The sequence below is a fragment of the Lactuca serriola genome, chromosome 4 (genome assembly GCF_051521515.1).
Source record: "Lactuca serriola cultivar US96UC23 chromosome 4, Lser_US96UC23_V15, whole genome shotgun sequence".
In the NCBI taxonomy this organism is placed as follows: Eukaryota; Viridiplantae; Streptophyta; class Magnoliopsida; order Asterales; family Asteraceae; genus Lactuca; species Lactuca serriola.
This window is the reverse complement of record NC_136411.1, coordinates 39677121-39696612: the sequence shown is the minus strand read 5'-3', so window position 1 is coordinate 39696612 and position 19492 is coordinate 39677121. Positions and strand designations below refer to the sequence as shown.

The following is a 19492-nucleotide window of genomic DNA, read 5'->3' as shown; positions in this document are numbered from 1 at the left end:
CTGACCGAGTAAGCCAAAGTTTATGTTTATCAAACGGCCTGAGTGCTGACCGAGTCAGCAGTTAGCTCTGACCAGACCCAGTAAGTACAAAACAAACAACCCCTTATTTTTACCAACATTTTGATTGTGAACATTCTATAATTCTATCTAATGGTTGTATTGCTCAAAAAATTACCTTTACTAATTTTAAAATTTGATGTGTGTGGGATGTGTATTTAACATTGCTTTGCGATGTTCTAATTGAAAGAACATCGGGCCTAGGAGTCCAGTGGATTATTATAAAGACAAAATTACAAATTTGTGGTTTGTCAAAAAGTAAGATTTTAGTTCAAAAAATTTTAGAATTATACCGGTGGTCCACAATACAAATTTTATTACAGATTTTGTTCAAAACCTTTTGAGAGTATTTTAATTTGCCATTTTAATTTTGTTTTTTATTTTCTTTTATCCACCCTAATAAAAGAAAACATTTGGCTACATATCATCACCTAATTTAATATAACACATGACATTTTTTCTATTTCCTTTAATTCCACTTGGCAATTAATGGGTTTTTTTTTTTGGCTTTTTGGTAAATTTAAAAATATTATAAATTTAATGTATTTTAAAGCAATTTAAAGAAAGATGACTCTTTTTTAAAGTCTAAGGTAATCAGTCAAGAAATGTATTAAATTAAAATAAATCTTCCTAATTTTCGAACACAATTTTCGACAATCCATTTCAATTTCACGATTATTTGCAGAAACGTTCGAAACATCGGTTCAATCACAGCTCAATTTTGATATCCTTTGAGTATTCATTTTTGTAAATTATTTTTAACTACAATGTCATTCATCTATCATATTTTCTTGATAAATTGAGTTTACAACATCAAGTTCATCATCAACATCTACTACATCAGGTCAAGAGTCCTTTTTGTTTTAATGATTAGTTCCTTTCTAAATCATTTGATTCTTTTTTTTATGTGAACATTTTATGTATTCTTCTTATCTTTTCCATGTTTTGGTCGAATTTTCCTCTTATTCTAATGTTCCAAACCTTGCTCATGTTGTAATACATATGTGTTGTCCGATTAAATGCCTCAGAGAAGTTCAACTTTACCAATCGACTGTATTTGTCTATGTGTGTTTTATTATTAAAGGCAATGTAGTAATTTCCTTAAGCACTAGTAGTGTGTGGACTAATGACATCACCGAAAATCACATAAACTATTGTATAAAAGTAATCGACAATATATTTTTCATGTGGCTATTTATTTTCTTCAAGTAATATGGCTCTCCTACTGTTTTGTGTGTTTGTGTGTTTGAAGCCAATTGTCATTTTCATTGACTGTTAATTAGGGTTTAAGCTATAAGAATTAATTTGATATGGTTTTTAGTGGTCCACCAACTAAATGCTATAAGAATTAACCTTTATGTACAAGAAATTCAACACAAAAGAGGGACAAAAACAGATCTGGAAACAGGGGAAATGTTACTTTTAGTGTAATCAAAAGGACCTGATTTCACAAAGGTAACTAACAGGAAAAAACAATTAAATAAAAATATTATCCAAAATGCCCTTGGGACTATTTTTGTCCCAGATTCTAAATAGGTTCTAAATTACTCCTACAATAAAGTCCACTACCTAAATAATTAATCCCCCAAATTACCCTCCCTTGATTAGTGATAAAATTATGTTTCTTTATGGACAACTTCGTTTGTATAATGCTTTCATGTTGTTTTTGTGTGTTCCATTTACTGCTTGTGTTCATAACTTAATGCTAAAAAATCATCATGTTAGTATGTATGTTAAGAACACTGATGCTAGAGAAGAGGAAAGAAAAATTATGCTTCCATTGTTTTTGATGAATAAAACTGAAAATGCGAAGAATACTTTCCCAATATGAGATGAAAACACCAACTTTTTTCATTCTTCTTTAAAAAGAAAAGCAAGGAAACTCATATTTTTTGTGAATTTTACAAAGAATAATTTCCAAGATTTTTGTGGAGCTACTTGTAATCAGTTTATGAATTTGTCTATTGTTCAATGTCAAGTGTTGATAGATACATTTTCATGGTCTAAGACAAGGGTAGTGGGGTATGTATAATCTAGCTCTTTTAATTAAATTGAATATGCTTTGGTCTCTCGGTTAAGTTAAATATTATATGCATTTGAATTTACTTTCTCGTGCGATATACTGTGATTTATTTGTTAATGTTAGAGTTTATCTTTATTGACTGATGTTCGTTACTACATTCTTGCTCAGATTAATGGAAAACACCAAGATTACAACATTAAGGTCTAAATCAGGCGTATGTCACAAGATGACTACACCATTAAGTTTTATTTAATTAATGTTTAATGTTCACAACATTATTGTTATCATAATTTTATAAATACATATGTTTTTATTTTATTTCTTTGTATATCGAAACAGTTAATGTATTCATTATATATTCTTGTCTTTATGTAAAACTAGTTTATAACCCGTGGAAACCACGGTTACAAAATTAATTAAACGTTAATAGTAAAAAACTCAAAATTATTAATCACTTATTTTAAATAAATTATTAATTAAGGGATTTTTTTAGTTATATAAAATTATAATCATTAATTTAAATAAATATGTAAAATTATATCACTTTATAATTTGTATTAATTTTATTTTAATTTTTATCCTAATGTTGTTAATTTAATATAATTAGAGTGAGAAATTTAAATTTTGAAATTTGATATAGATAATCAATAGGTTGACAAGTGGAATGCATTAATTAGGAGACATAATAGGTAATGAGACATAATAGGGTGACACATGGCAAAAGGAAAATAAAATATACATTAACTATAAGGCTTAATATGGTAACACATGTCAAAAGGAGAATAAACTTATTATTTTATTAGAATAAGGATTATTACTAAAAAAAAACATGCAATGCTTAACAATATATTAATTTTCTTTAAAAAAAACTCAGTATAAACATGAGTCTAACATCTAATTTATAACAATTAAAGAAAATACTAAAATAAAATACCACCTTTCTCTCTCTCTATATATATATATCTCTCTCTCTACTACATCCCAACGACTCATCCTCTTCAACCTACACTCGATCAAAAATTGACCTACATTTTTCCGACAATGGTTTTAGAACTTGATTTCATGTTTCCACCGATGGTTTCAAAAATCGATGGCAAGAAAGGGGGACAAGGTGATGCAAGTTTCCGGTGAAAAGAGGAGGTTGGAGGAAGAAGGGTGTATGGTGGTGGTGTCGGGTATACAAACCATTCACCAGGAAAAAAAAAAAAAAAACAGAGTTAGTTTTGGTGTACAGGAGACCGGTGAGAAGAAAAGAAGAAGCAAGTAGAGTTTGGTGGTCATTTAAAAATCAAAATCACCCTTCCCCCTTCCCCAATCTCACTGACCTGGTCTCTACTAACAAAGGCAGCTTAATCTCATCAACCCTGTTCCAATTTCATGTCTCCACAACCCGTTTGTGCTAACCTTTGGCTAATCGAAAATACACACAATCCGGTGGAACAGGAAAGGGGCCAATCTAGTGTAACAGCCCGGAATTTCAGGTAGTGTTATATTTATGATTTTGGGTGTTTTAAGAGGGGACTCGGTGAGTTGGAGCTCAGACTCGCCGAGTAGGATCGCAGATCTGGTCGTGGGTTCGCGACTGGACTCGGCGAGTCCGCGCTGTTTAGCGAAACCCTAACTTTCCAGGTTTGGGACATATATAAGGGGCCTTATGGCCGTCATTGTTCACCCCAGCCCTTTGAGTGAAACCCTAATTCGATTGTGAGCATCTGGAGCAAGGTAGAAGACCATTATTGATCTTGGAAGTGTTATTTTGCAAGGAAGAGGAGGCTCGGTTAAGGGAACAACAGGAGAAGCTATATTCTGAGAGTTGGGGACACAGAGCAACGTTATTCAGGTAATATTTTCGAGTTGTTCCCTTCTATGTTGATGTGTATATGGATTTAGGGTTTATTGAACCCTTTTGTGGCTAGATTGAGTGTTTCCTTAGTCCCCCATGCGATTGGAATCCCATATTGGGACCCTTGGAAGTCCAGAGTGTCCCATGCCTGAGCTTTTCGGGAATCAATGGAGGTTTTGGATTGGAATCCTTATGCCTTAGGTCAAAACGTCAATTATGAGTCATGGGGTGTATTATGAGCACCGAAATAAGGACTTTACGTGATGAACCAGTCTAGGAAGGCCAGACCTATGAATTGCCGGAGCAGATCTGACCTTAGAAAGCAGTTTGAGCGGTTGCATGGCATGGACTCGTCGAGTCCGATGAACAGACTCGGCGAGTAGCTTGAAGATTGCCTTAGAATGGTCCTGTCCGGGTTATGGGTTGGATCGGTGAGTCAGGGCGAGTTAGAGAGGGTTATCAGGTGGTCTGAGTCGAACTGGGACTCGCCAAGTTGTTCTTCAGACTCGGCGAGTTGAGTCGGGGTGGCCCCGCGATTCTCCCAGGAGGAACTCGTCGAGTCAGGGGGGATACTCGACGTGTAGAAAGGGAATCTTAGAGAATTGGTGAGAACGTCTAGACTCGCCGAGTCGCCCTAGCGCTCGCCGAGTCCGGTCAAAGTTGACCGTTGACCGTTGACCAGAGTGGACCTATGTTGACTTCTTAGGGATAGTCAACATTAGAGATATAAAGTGTTAACTAGGGACATATGATGTTATAGGAGGATTAGAGCTCGGAGAATCGGGCACGAGGGATTCCCAGGGTTGTGAGATATCGAGACACGCGAGGCGAGTCTTCTCACTATACTTTACCTTGAGTATGTAACCAGAGTTATGTGACAGAGTATTTGTATGCTATGTATGATATGTGTTGTACTGCATTATTTCTATGTGATTTATGCTATGCCTGTTTGCAGAGTTGGAACCGAAGGGCTCCTAGAGTTAGAACCTGAGGGTTCACAGAGTTGGGTGCACGGACCCATAGAGTTATAACCTCGAGTGGCTTATATGTGTTATATGTGTGGTATTTTGGGGAACTCACTAAGCTTCGTGCTTACAGTGTTTGTGTTATGTTGTTTCAGGTTTCTTTCAGTATCACGGGACGGCACCGGCTTGATTGTACACACCAGAGAAGGAGTCATGATTTGGAGGATCCTGGTTTTCTATATAAGTGAAAATAGAGTTCCATTTTGTAATTCGATTATGAATGAGATTTTTAAACAAGTATATTTAAGAATAAAATGATTATCTTAAACGAAAATTTGTTTTGAAATTTACGGTGTTACATCTAGGTTGAAAGTCATTCGTCTTTCATTGGGTCGTCTATCTGGTTTTCTTTCTATCCTTCTCCACTAGTATGATAATCCTAAAATTTGTTCCAATTCCATGTCTCCAACTGAATTGTCTATCTGAAGGTCATTCGTATCATAACGAGTCGTTGACTAGAACTATCACAGGAAGGTGTTGGAAGTTGAGATCTGATAATCCTAAAAGCAAAAGAAAAATGTTTTTGATGCCCTCGCTGATAAGTTTACTACCAGATTTTTATGTATTTGAACCAAGTAATTGATCTCGATTTCTGAATATTGATTCTTCTCTGAAAATCAGTTCCTCACTCTATTGATTTTTTTGGGTTTGATTAAGGTTAAGAGTGTTAACTAATCTCAAATTCACTTGTAATTTGTTGCAATTTGTGTAGATTTTCTTTGTGGTTTTTTCGGCTAGTGTTTTTCAAGTTGTTTAGATTCTATGGATGTTGATTTTCATTTAAGGAAGAATTTCGTATATGCCCTTATTAAACGTCGAAATATCATATTTGCCCGACCTAATATCTAAATATCATATTTGCCATTTTTAATATTTTTAAATATCATATATAACCAAATCTATTTTTTTTGATAATTTTTATTGATTTATAATTTTTTTCATAGTCTTGAGTCATTATAATTGAAAATACATATGAAATGGACAATAATGCCCTTTTGCTTCTAAATTCCAATACATCTCATATCACACACGTTAATTTACTTTCACAACATCATACTACTTACGATCTCAGCACATCCTCCTATTCCCCTGTTGCCGCATCTTCCTTCTTAAAATCACACGCATCATGCATCAGGTAATCGGCAACATTAGCAAGAAAAAGTTACGTATCATCTGGCCCAGTTTGTGATGATGACTCTTAATGGATGTAGTATCTCTTCTTTAAGATGTGAACATGAAGCAACTTGGTTTTCAGTATGCATTATTTTGTTCCATCATCTTTCTGTATAAACAAATCCAAGCTTCGGTAACCTTTCATACTATTAGAAATTCTTCCATATGCAATCTGAATCAAAACAAGATAACCTATTCATTTCAAACATCAAAGAAAATAAAATAGTATTATGAAGTCAATTTGAGTATATACACCTTGATATTGCAGTATTTGGATATCTTTAACTTGTGAGAGCTTTCTGATCAAGGCATTTCATTTAAATCAAAAGTATGAGATGGGTTCGTTAAATTATCAACCGTAATAACATCTTCCTTGGTGGCAAGCTGACAACTAAACAATTCATCAACAATTTCTTCTGAAATAAAAGTAAACCCTTTTTGGCTCTCATATCCAGGTCCTGCTAACTCAAATTAATAGCTTATATACAAGATTTCAAAAGGGCTTACAAGTGATCAGTAACAAAGAAGAGATCCAAGACCTTGCTATCTGGGTTTGTCATTACTTGCAAGCTTTTGAATTGTGAGCTCGAGTTCACAAATCACTTGTGTAACATCAATAAAATTGGATTTTTATATGTCAATTTTAGTTTCCGAAGGAAGAAGAAAGGGAAAAAGACGCAATGGTGGTAGTGGTTACCATGGATTAAACTTTTTCGATCAAAAGGGATGACCTTTAACAGATAAACTAGAGGTGGTTTAGAAGAATCAAGTAATTGATTGAGATGGTTATTGACCGAGATAAAACGCAGGCAAAAACAATAGGAAACAAGATAAAAGACCTGTTTTTAACCGGCGATCCTATGAAGACGACCAGAAACCTCATCTCAAAGGATTCCTACGATTTACGATTTTGAACAGGTAAAGCAAGGGTATTAGGGTCTAGATAAGGGTATTATTGTCTATTTTATTATTTATTCAATTTTAAAAAATTTCAATTATAAAAAATGATTATTAAATAATAAAATCTTTTTAAAAAATAGATTTGGGCAAATACGATATTTTAAAACATTAGGAACGGTAAATATGATATTTAGATTTTAAGTCGGATAAATACGATATTTAAACGTTTAATAAGGGTATATATGAAATTCTCCCTTGATTTAAATTGTTAGGTTAGGTTTTCATATTTGGGATTTATTGAAGAACATGGGGTGCGACGGGTGTTGATAATATTTTCCTTTTGTTTTTTATTTCAATTACTGAATTAGGAGAGAGAGAGAGAGAGAGAGAGAGAGAGAGAGAGAGAGGGAAGGGGGGGGGAGGGAGAGGATGGGGTGGAGTTAGGTAGTATTTTATTTTAGTTTTTTCTTTACTTGCTATAAATAAAAGAAAATGAAAATAACAAAATCAAAAAGAAAAATCCCGCATTTGAAATATTTGAAATTTTTTTTGGACCAAACCTACAATAAAAATTTTATTATGGACTACTGGTGCAAATCTAAAGTATTTTGAACCAAAGTCCCAATTTTTAACAAACCACAGGGATCAAATTTCCAATTTTTTCTATTACTATTAAACAAAAATTATATGTAAAACTCATAAAAAACTTTTTACTACCAGAAAAATGTGATTATTCCAAATTTCTAAAAACTTATAAATCTGTTAAGATGAAAAACGAGAAGACGAGTGCGGAATCTCAAGAACAATCATGAATCAATCACCATAAAGTTGCAAGTAATCTATCAAAGTTTATGTATATCATTGATTTCGAAATTGGACATACAAAGAAAACTTTTTGAGGGAAAAGTTTACCTAACAAGCTAAGCTAATGACTATATATAGGGAAAATAAAACATTTACCAAAAATACAAAACCCTATCAAGACTAAAGAGTCTTGAATAATTAACAGAAATGTTAAATCAGATTCAATATCTCAAATACTAAACAATCTCTCCCCTAAATGTTGAAACTGATGAAGATCACGATTTCCAATCTTCTTGGCATTTCTCCCCCTAAATTGTTAGACTCGTCAGAACATGGGGTCTTCAAAGAGAGAAATCAGATCTGAAAAATATCATCTTCAAGACACAAAGATCTGAAAATACAAACTCCCCCTTGAACAATCAACACTCACCCTTGAATTTTCAACAAATACCATGGAGAGAATCTGAAAAGTTAAGAAGAATCTCTAACAACCTACTCTATAACAAAGAGCAAATTCGCTAACATGGATCTTCAAAACCTATTAGATTTGAACAAACAATGAAATACATTCTTTTTGGATTTTTAGGATTTTGAAGTTTAGACAAAAAGAAAAGAAAAAGAAACAAATATTAGAAAGGTTTGGAAAGAATTAGACCAAGAAAAAGATAACAAATAAAAATATTTTGGGTAGAAAGGGTAATAGTGGTTAAAACCCAAGAAATTGTAATGAATTCTGAAAATGGGTTAAAACAGCCAAGATTATAGAACCCTGAGGACTGAACGTGAAAAATTACCCATCTTCTTCGTTTGATCGGAACGAGACACGCTACTTTGCTTGAGAAAATCAAAATCAGTTACGATATACAAAAAAAAAAAAAAAAAAAAAAAAAAAAAAATACGATTGTGATTTCTGAAATTAAATTCCGATCACAAAATTCCGAATGAAGAACTTCCGATTTCCATAGATGTTCCAATTGCCTTTGTAATTCCGAGCAACTTCATTTAGAAGTTCCGATGGTGATTTCTCAATCCAACATTCCGATTTTGAAGAATCAATTCCGGATTCAAATTCCGATTTGCAATTAATTCCGATCGCAATGACATTACTTTTCTGATTGCAAGATCACTTCTGATTCCGATGAATTCCGATTCTCGGAAGATGAACAGTAGAAACTTTAATTCCGGTTGTAGTTTTATCAAATTCCGAAAGAAGAACTTTCGATTTCCAGATTCGTAACGTCAGTTTCCGATATCCTGTTTCGCTTGCAATTAGAACCGAGTGAGATAGTTTCGATTAAAATGCTATTTCCGATTACAACACTATTATTAAACCAATTCAGCAAGAAGTCCTTCAATCCCGAGTCCAGAAAAGCGAGACTAATCAATTCTAATTACGAAATTGACTCCGAAATCAAATCTGATTTCGTTTTTGTTTTGAAATCCTAATTGTGAGATTGACACTTGCGAGCTATATGAAATAGCGAATCCAAATGTTCTGATTAAAAGTTCTGATTTCAATTTCGCTTATGAGACTTTCATCGATACTACTTCATTCCGATTTCCACATTTGCAGCTTCGACCACAATTCCGAATAAGACCCCTTTAAAAAAAAGTCCTTTTGACAGCTTGCATCCCCCTTTTTGAAGAGAATGTCAGTTTTTGTCCCATTTTTCACTTTTTGACCTTTCCATGTCAGATTTTGTCCCTTCTTCCTTTTTTTTTATTTATTGAAACGTTTTTATCTTTTCTGAAACTTTTGGGATTCATTTGAGACTCAAAATTGAAGAAGACTTCTTGCAAACTCATTTCTTTGAAGAAAAAACGTTCATCTTCTGAAAATGATATCAACTTCTTAGTTGGAAAACAAAAATTATCAAATATCTCATTGAACCAACCAAATATCCTTTTCTCTTTTCTCTATCTTCTAATATCTCCATCTGAACACATTTTTAAATTAACATGTTTGATTTGTACTTTTTGAACTTTTTCACAAACATGAGAAACTTGTACTTTTGGCATCCAAACCTTTTTCACCTTACTCTTCTTCTTCTTCTTCTTCTTCTTCTTCTTCCTTTTCAGATTTTGAGACTTCAACATTGATTTTTGATCTGAACTTGTTCATCACATTTCGTGATCTGAACATTAGAAGTATTTTGTACACAATCATTTGGAGTTTGATAAATCTGAATGTCGTTAATAGTAAACTTTCTATAAGGCACCATTACATCAAAATTATCATTAGAACACAAAGAATCTTCTGTTTGACTTTCTATAGAAAAAAGCATCTTCACTTTCATGATTTCTGAAATTTTGCTTTGAGATTTATCTTCAGAACCACTAGATTCGGAATGTGAAATTTCTAAAAAAAACTTGAAACTCTTGACTCCCCCTCAACAAGAACATCCAGAGTCACCTTTTTTTTCAGAAACTTGAAAAACTTTATGAACTTTGTCAAGAACACCAAGAACATCTTCCTTTTTCTTTTCAACTCTTTTCATCTCTAAAATCCGTTGTTCATTTTCCACATCGAAATGTGCTTTGATAATATGAAATTATTCTAATAAAGACTCTTCTTCATCCAAAAATTTCATATATCTTGGTTCTCTATTACGCAAATATGGATTTTTAGAAATCATCTCATCTACATAGAGATTATACAATTCAATGGAATTTTGCGAAGGTGTTGTCATACTGTAACGCCCGCAGATTCAGGCTAGTCAATTTAGAGACGATGAGTATCAAAAATGAGTTTTTGATGGAAGATTATTTAGAAGGAATAATCTTAACCAAGTTATAGTATATGTTACAAGGGTTCTGTACATATAAAGAACGCCGAAATCTAAGTTATAACGAAGAAGTTATGACCCGTCGAAGTTTCGCGACGGTACCAGCACGACACTGGGAAGCATAAATAGTGAATTTACAATAGAGTGATATTCAGCCTTAGCAATCTAAAATAGAGTCGTAGAGTTCGTTAAACCGAGAGCGTCCATAAAAAAACACCCAAATCTGACTTCGTATGAGGAAGTTATGATTTTTCGAAGTTTCGGCTTAGCAGTCTACAACCCGGAATTCGAATATAAGATCGAGCGGTTTTTAGACGAAACAACCTAAACGAGAATCGAAGATCTCGTTAATAGTAGTGTAGAAACGACAAAAAGACAGACGAAAACGGACGTCGGATGAAGAAGTTATGAGATTTTAACGGACCAATCATGTCCCAGACTATTAATAATAAAAATTTTAAAATAAAGTCAAAATTAGCCGACGGAGTCTAAATGAAAGTCGTAGAGTACGATCCCACCTACGCATGGATATAAAGAACGTCGAAAACATAGCTCGTATGAGAAAGATACTAATTTTTGAAGTCGGAGTACGAATCTGCGAAACTGATGCTAAGGTGATGACGTGGCCGCATCTTGGCCGTTGCTTCCTGATCACGGATTCGCTTCGGATGGGTGACAACTGGCTCGCTACGCAGCGCGTACGAGAAGGAACGCCTCGCGTTCGGATTTACTTGGTTTTCGGAAGATCCACGTCGCACCAGCAGGCTTCTGACACATCTCGTACAAACGCACCGCGTTGGAAGTCTACGCCCTGCGTCCGAGGAACGCCCAACATAGGTCCGAGGAGTGCAGTGCGTTCCCAGCAGTTCAGCCCCTATAAATAGATGCGAAGGCAGCCGGCAAACTCACCGCTTTCCACCTTCTTTCTCTCACTAGTTTCTCTCTATACCACCCCTAACCCCCTCCTAAGCCTAGGTAAACCCCCTAGCACCCGAAGGAAGCCCCGAGGCTCCCGGAGTCCCGAGAAAAAGGGTCTTTTGGTTCGGAAACGCTCCTCCAAGCGAAGTCCGATTTTCTATAAAACCCGTTGTAAGTGAGCTACGTCTACGCTATTTTTAATATAGCTTTTATTTAATTATAGTAATGTTATTAGGAACTTATAATAATTATTTGGGATATTATTATGAGTTATATAGTGTTGTTTAACGCTTATGTAATAATAATAATAATAGCTAGACTATTAATTAGTCTCGGTGAATATTAAACTAAACCCTAGTGATGATGATACTAGCTTTTGTCGAAGGAAATTATTTTAAGAGTAACGAAGCGTTGTCCGAGTACCGAGTCACTGATCGATCTACATTTATAACACAATAAATTGTACTAAATATGTTGAATTAATGTATGATTGCCCAAGAATGGAAATACTTTTGATGAATTGTTGAACGTTATATGCAGGTCATTATATACAACTAAAATTGGGTGGAAACTGCGAGAAAAATGAGCAACATGAAGCTAACAAGCATGGGAGACGAATTGCTAAAGGAATGAAGAAAAATGGTGATGAAAATTTTTACCACTCTTCAATGTTTTGATCATATCTCAAGATCTAGAGCTCCAATTGACATGAATGAAGAAGTTCTGAAAACTAGACAAAATTTCCTACAACTTTCATGTTTTGCGTTTTTACTGATTCTACCGTTTTCATCACCAAAAAGGGGCAACAAAGATGATGGACGTCCTAGAACGCGTCTAAGACGCCCCCTAGGACGCCTATCTGTTTTAGGCCATTTTCAAGTGCAAATCAAGGACAACAGAAGACATGTAAAACGTCTTGAAGGACGCCGGACGTCCTATCTGACGTCTAAGACGCCTACTAGGACACCGACGCGGAAACAACTCCGAAAATCAGTTTTTCAGCACCTATTTAAAGGAGATTTAGCCCTAATCGACTTTGGACCTCTCCCCTATGATTTTCCTAGTTTTTGAGGGTTCCAAACACGTTCAAACCTTCTCCAAACACGTTTTTAATCACTAATTTCCGAATCCAAAGTGATAAATCATCAAATTCATTATCATTCAACGTCTGAAGATCGTTCAACCTACAGATCTACATCAATTCCATCAAGCTCCAGATTTTATTACTTCATCCCCAAGGTTTCATCGTTCCATAGTTGATTGATCATTAGACTTCATTGAATTTATGATTCCAATTTGGTTTGTGAATTTTAGCATTAGTTCCATTATTTATATTGAAGTTGTGTGTTTTGTTAATCATATGGAAGGCTAAACCACCTAGGTTACTTCCGGGAACGTTGTAGGATGTTAGGATGAACACGTTTTGATTATTACTTTTATTCTAGTCAATTTTAGTTATTTTTTCATTCTTAAAGTTATGATTTTTACTTACATTAATTGGAGTTGGGTTTTTCTTATTGTGTGATATTGCAACTAAGATAGTGTATTGTTAATTCACTAGTCATTCTGAATTCAAGTAGTTTAGGAACTAAGATGATCAGTTGAACCCACATACGTTATTTCAAATTTGTAGTATTATATACTTAACATTGTAATAGGCAATCGCAAGACACATTATCGCCAAACCACTAGTTGTTCCTAATCCAATTAGACATAGTGAGTAAGACAGTTGGAATAACATATTGTGTGCTCAAAATTATTTGTTGCAAGTTAATCAACCTTAATTATGTCTAGGTAATTAAATTGAAATTTAAGGGAAGAAAAACATGTAAGTCCAACCATCTAAACAACCTTACTTACCCTAGCTATCTAGTGTGTATGAGGTTTATTTTTGACCGAGACAACGACCTCGATCAGTCACCACCTTAGCAAGTGAGTGCATAGTCAGTTTCATCTTACACATAGATATGAAGTATCTTATATAAACTACATGCTATTTGTGCATATTATCTGAATACTTGTTGTCTATGCTGGATGAACGTTTTTATACATGTTTTAAACGATTTAAATTGTATATGTGTTTTATATCTACAAATATGTTGGGTATGGCGTGGGTAGATGAATGATGAGAGATAAAAGATGATGTGAGTAAACATTGGCAGCTATAGACTTAGTGCCTATAGGACAAACACGGGTAGCTATGGACTTAGTACATGTTAGGAATTGGTAGCTATGTATGTAGTACCTATTAGATAAACATTGGTAGCTGTGGATTTAGTACTCGATGAATAAACTATAGCAGCTATGGAATTAGTGCTTTACGAACGAGCATTGGCAGCTATGGATTTAGTGCCAGTCCTATAACCCTGGAAGCAAGGGACTTCGGAATAAACGAATGCAGGATAGATGACTCTTAGGATAGATCCTTAAGAGTAAAGAAGATAATTGGGATGGGTAATTGGGTTGATTGTTTGATTGTTTAAACATAATAATTATATTATTGTGGGTTGAAAACCCTATGTACTCACCATGTTTCCCAACCTGACCCACTCAGTTTATTTATATCACTGGTGTCGATATGAAGTTACATTACATTGAGAGTTTAAGGAGATGTAAATCACTAGTGATAATGAATGTAAGTTCTGTTTATACTTATGTTTCTGTATTGACATTGACATCCCAAATGTTTTAAAATGAATAAAAATACTTTTCTTCGGAAATGCTTTGATAACGTATTTATCATGTTTTACTGGGAACAAATTCCGCAACACTTTTATGTAAAAATGTTACTCTGATTTTCAAACAAGCATAAACAAAATCAGTCTTTTCTGGCCGTGAAAAAAATGGGGATGTCACAGTTGGTATCAGAGCATTAGTTTAAGCAAACTAGGAATATGGATTTATTTATGGACTTAAACTTACAATGCTAAGCGATGATCGTGAGGAGTGTGTCTAATATATTTTAGGAAGTACACCTAAATAGACACAAGCACTAGCTTATTTAGAGAAAATGCCTAACATGCTTTTATGTGCTAAATGATTTATGATATGCATTATATGAACGGATCTATGGTCTGTTGCCAACCGGATCTAGAAACTTTATGTGTTCAGGTTTCTAAACGTTTAATTACGGTATTAGAACTGGCATGTAACTTTTCGGAGTGATAAGGAGATTTACATGTCGATCTTAAATAAAATATTTCTTATCTTAATTCTCGTCATTTTGCACCGAACATCTGATCTGGTGTATAGATCAAAATGGCAAGAACCCGAAGTGGAGTCGGGAACGCGAATGGAAACAAGAATAAACCTCCAGTGATTGAGCAAATACCTGTTGTGGTAGCCGCTCTTGAGCCAATCACGATGGCCGGAGTACAAGCGATGATCTAGATGATTATGGATCGTCAAATGAAAGAAACAAGGTGTTTACTTCAACAAAATCAAGACGAACTTACGTTGCCTATTGAACAGTCCGAGCTGAATGATGGGCAGTCAGAAGGAGGAAACTACAGTGGGACGGTTGGTCAAGCCAACCCACCGATAGCTAGGCGAAACAATCAGGATGGAGGAAATGACGGACGTGGATGCAAGTACAAGGATTTCATGGCATCCAAACCACCGTGTCTTTCTAGAAGCCCAACACCGGTGAAAGTTATGAACTGGATCTCCGAGATGGAGACAATGTTTGAGAGTTGCAAGTGTAGCAACAGACAGAAGACCGCTCTCGCGATTCCTCTGTTAAAATATGGAGTACTGAGCTGGTGGAAGCTACTAGCTGATTCAATGCCTAAGGGATAAGCTAGTAAGATGTCTTGGGAGGATTTTCTAGTGTAGCTGAAGATGCAATACTGCTCTGAGTTCCAAAATCTGAAGAAGGGAAGAATGAGCGCTATAGAATACGCTGCAAGCTTTACGGAAAAGATGAAGCTGGTTCCTTACCTAGTCTCAACCGAAATCTCCAAGGTTAACAAGATTTCCCATGGATTACCAGCAGACTTTGGGCCAATGGTCAAGCAAGCAACCACTTTGAAAGGAGCCATCTAGGTAGCCATGAATGTTGAGACCCAGATTTAGGAAAAGGGTTTGGAGAGAGCTGAAGTTGGCGAGAAAAGGAAGCATGAAGAATCTTCAAAATCCAACAAAGAAAGGAAATTATCAAAGACTGAAGAAGGAGGAGGAGGTGAAGACAAGTGGTGCGATAAGTATAAAAAGAAGCACTTCGGGAAATGTAGCGAGGAGGTGACTTGCTATAAATGTGGAAAGACAGGGCATTACGCCAACAAGTGTGCGTCTAACAAGAAGGTGTGCTATGGATGTAACAAAGAAGGGCATATTTCTAGGGACTGCCCAAAGAAAAACGAGGCAGCAAAGCCAAACACGCCACCAAGGCCAAGGGCATTTCACATGATCCTTGACGAAGCAGAAAACCATGCGAGGAATCAAGGATGACGAATTCATAACCGAAGATCAAGTCATGAAGTAACCAAGGGGATAGAATCATATGATGTAGCCTATTAGAGGCATAGTCTAGGGTAAACTAGAACACCTATGTAATAGTTTCAAAAAAAATAATAAATTCTTCGTTTTGTTATCTGGTGTGTTAAACTGTTATGTGATTTTCTTATATGGTGACCTGGGGACTGCGAGACAATACTTGGGACGAGTATGAGTAGGTGTGAAAGGTAGTAGATGCATATACTACCGGAAGCACAAGACTCACGCTTGGATCAGGGAAAGTCACAAGGTTACTAAGAAACCTATAATTGATTCCGTTTTATTCAAGCATGTCGTTACCATTGTTTCGGTAATGACTAAGAAGATTGTTGTTATTCCGACCCTAGTGGTCATATCAAATTCCGACTAAGATGAGTATGTTAAATGGTTCAGAGAACCAATTCCGATGTAGCATCTGACTTAAGATAGAAGCTTGAAGTGAAAGACAATCAAAGCGATCAGTAGAGGTATCGCGATAGTTGCTGGTAGCTAGGAATGCTACCTTTTAAGATGAGAAGTCATAAGAACATGACCCTTCGGTCTATTATGAAAATCAAAGGAAGAAACTTATCTCAAGTTTGTTAAATAAGGAGTCTCTAATAAAGATCGAGATCGCGACATGAAGATCATGATTGGAAGTCTAACATGAGATAGAGAGCGGGTCCAAGATCGGGCACCGCCTGCAGTCAGGAAGTCTTAGAGTTAGATACTCATTCGAAGAAACATCAAAGTTACGGTTATTCCTCAGGATGAAGAGATAATGTTTGGAATCATTATACATCCCTGTTTTGTTGATGATTCCGGTACGTAATCATCCTAAGGGGGAGATAATTGTAACGCCCGCAAATTCGGGCTAGTCAATTTAGAGACGATGAGCATCAAAAATGAGTTTTTGATGGAAGATTATTTAGAAGGAATAATCTTAACCAAATTATAGTATATGTTACAAGGATTCCGTACATATAAATAATGCCGAAATCTGAGTTATAACGAAGAAGTTATGACCTGTGGAAGTTTCGCGACAGAACTGGCACGACATCGGGAAGCGTAAATATTGAATTTACAATAGAGTGATATTCAGCCTTAGCAATCTAAACTAAAGTCGTAGTGTTCGTTAAACCGAGAGATTCCATAAAAAGAACGCCCAAATCTGACTTCGTATGAGGAAGTTATGATTTTTCGAAGTTTCGGCTTAGCGGTGTACAGCCCGGAATTCGAATATAGGATCAAGCGGTTTTTAGCCAAAACAACCTAAATGAGAATCGAAGATCTCGTTAATAGTAGCGTAACGACAAAAAGGTAGACGAAAACATGATGGGTTTTGAGCAAAACATCATTCCTATGGTGTACATGCAAACCCTAATAGCTTTTGGATCTAGTTTGTCTAATGAACATGCAATTGAATATCCAAAGCTATAAACCCTATATCTAGCATATAATTAATCATATTAACATAAGATTGGAGTATAGATCTTACCTTGATTGTTATGTAGCAATAACAATCTCAAATCCTCATTTGAATTGGCTTTAGAAAGCTTAGAGTCACAAGTGTCACTCCTTTAATGGCTCACAAACACCAAGAGCAAGAGGATGAAGAATGATAAGAGAGGAGACACCCAAAAACGTGTAGAAACCCTAAGGAAACTCTTCACCACGTTTTTGGTGCTCTAGGGATCCTTAAATAGTGAGGCTATTAGGTTTATCTAACAAGGAAACCCTAATTTGACTGTTAGGCCCTAAGCAACCCATGGACTCCCTCCTTAGAGGCCTTGGACGATTTCTAAGGGGTTTCCCCATAGAATTCGTCCACTCCATCCTTTATGTAGTCCATTAGCCCAATATTCAACTATCACACAATTGACAGTTCTAGTCCCTTTTATTTAATTAATATCTTTTAGCCACAAAATTAATTTTAATTAATTATTGACTAATATTAATTAAACAATATGATTTCTCCTTTAATATATTATTCTCATAATATATTAATAAATCATAATTAATCATCTCTCTCCATAATTCATCCTATCAAGTTGCTTTGGTGAAGGCAACCCAAAAGGACCATGCACCATCGGGTCAAGTACATACCAAAATAGTTATGGACTTAGACACTAATCCAACAAAACGGATGTCGGATGAAGAAGTTATGAGATTTTAACGGACCAATCATGTCCCGGCCTGTTAATAATAAAACTTTTAAAATAAAAAAAAAATTAGCCGACGGAGTCTAAATGAAAGTCGTAGAGTACGATCCCACCTACGCGTGGATATACAGAACATCGAAAACGAAGCTCATATGAGAAATATACTAATTTTTGAAGTCGGAGTACGAATCTGCGAAACTGATGCGAAGGTGATGACGTGGCCTCGTCTTGGCCGTTGCTTCCTGATCACGTATTCACTTTGGATGGGTGACAGTTGGCTCGCTACGCAGTGCGTACGAGAAGGAACCCCTCGCATTCGGATTTACTTGGTTTCGGAAGATCCACGTCGCACCAGCAGGCTTCAGACATGTCTCGCACGAACGCACCACGTTAGAAGTCTACGCCCTTCGTTCGAGGAACGCCCAATGTAGATCCGAGGAGCGCAGCGCGTTCCCAACAGCTTAGCCCCTATAAATAGATGTGAAGGCAGCCGGAAAACTCACCCCTTTCCACCTTATTTCTCTCACTAGTTTCTCTCTCTACCACCCCTAACCCCCTCCTAAGCCTAGGTAAACCCCCTAGCACCCGAAGGAAGCCCCGAGGCTCCCGGAGTCCCAAGAAAAAGGGTGTTTCAGCTCAGAAACACTGCTCCAAACGAAGCCCGATTTTCTTTAAAACCCGCTGTAAGTGAGCTACGCCTACGCTATTTTTAATATAGCTTTTATTTAATTATAATAAAGTTATTAGGAACTTATAACAATTATTTGACTATTATTATGAGTTATATAGCATTGTTTAACGCTTATATAATAATAATAATAGCTAGACTATTAATTAGTCTCGGTGAATATTAAACTAAACCCTAGTGGTGATGATACTAGGTTTTGTCAAAGGAAATTTATTTAAGAGTAACGAAGCGTTGTCAAGTACCAAGTCACCACCTTAACAAGTGAGTGCATAGTCACTTTCATCTTACATATAGATATGAAGTATCTTATATAAATTGCATGCTATGTGTGCATATTATCTGAATACTTGCCGTCTATGCTGGATGAACGTTTTTATACATGTGTTAAACGATTTAAATTGTATATGTATTTTATATCTACAAATATGTTGGGTATGGCGTGGGTAGATGAATGATGAGAGATAAAAGATAATGTGAGTAAACATTGACAACTATAGACTTAGTGCATATCAGACAAACACGGGTAGCTATGGACTTAGTGCCTGTTAGGAATTGGTAGCTATGTACGTAGTACCTATTAGATAAACATTGGTAGCTATGGATTTAGTACCCGATGAATAAACTATAGTAGCTATGGAAT

At 35.6% G+C, this 19492-nt stretch overlaps 1 pseudogene; it reads right to left on the bottom strand.

Annotated features, from left to right (window-relative positions):
* Window positions 1–6029: 6029 nt before the first annotated feature.
* LOC145098257 (ACT domain-containing protein ACR9-like) lies at window positions 6030–10323 on the bottom strand (annotated as a pseudogene).
* Between the last annotated feature and the right edge of the window lie 9169 nt (window positions 10324–19492).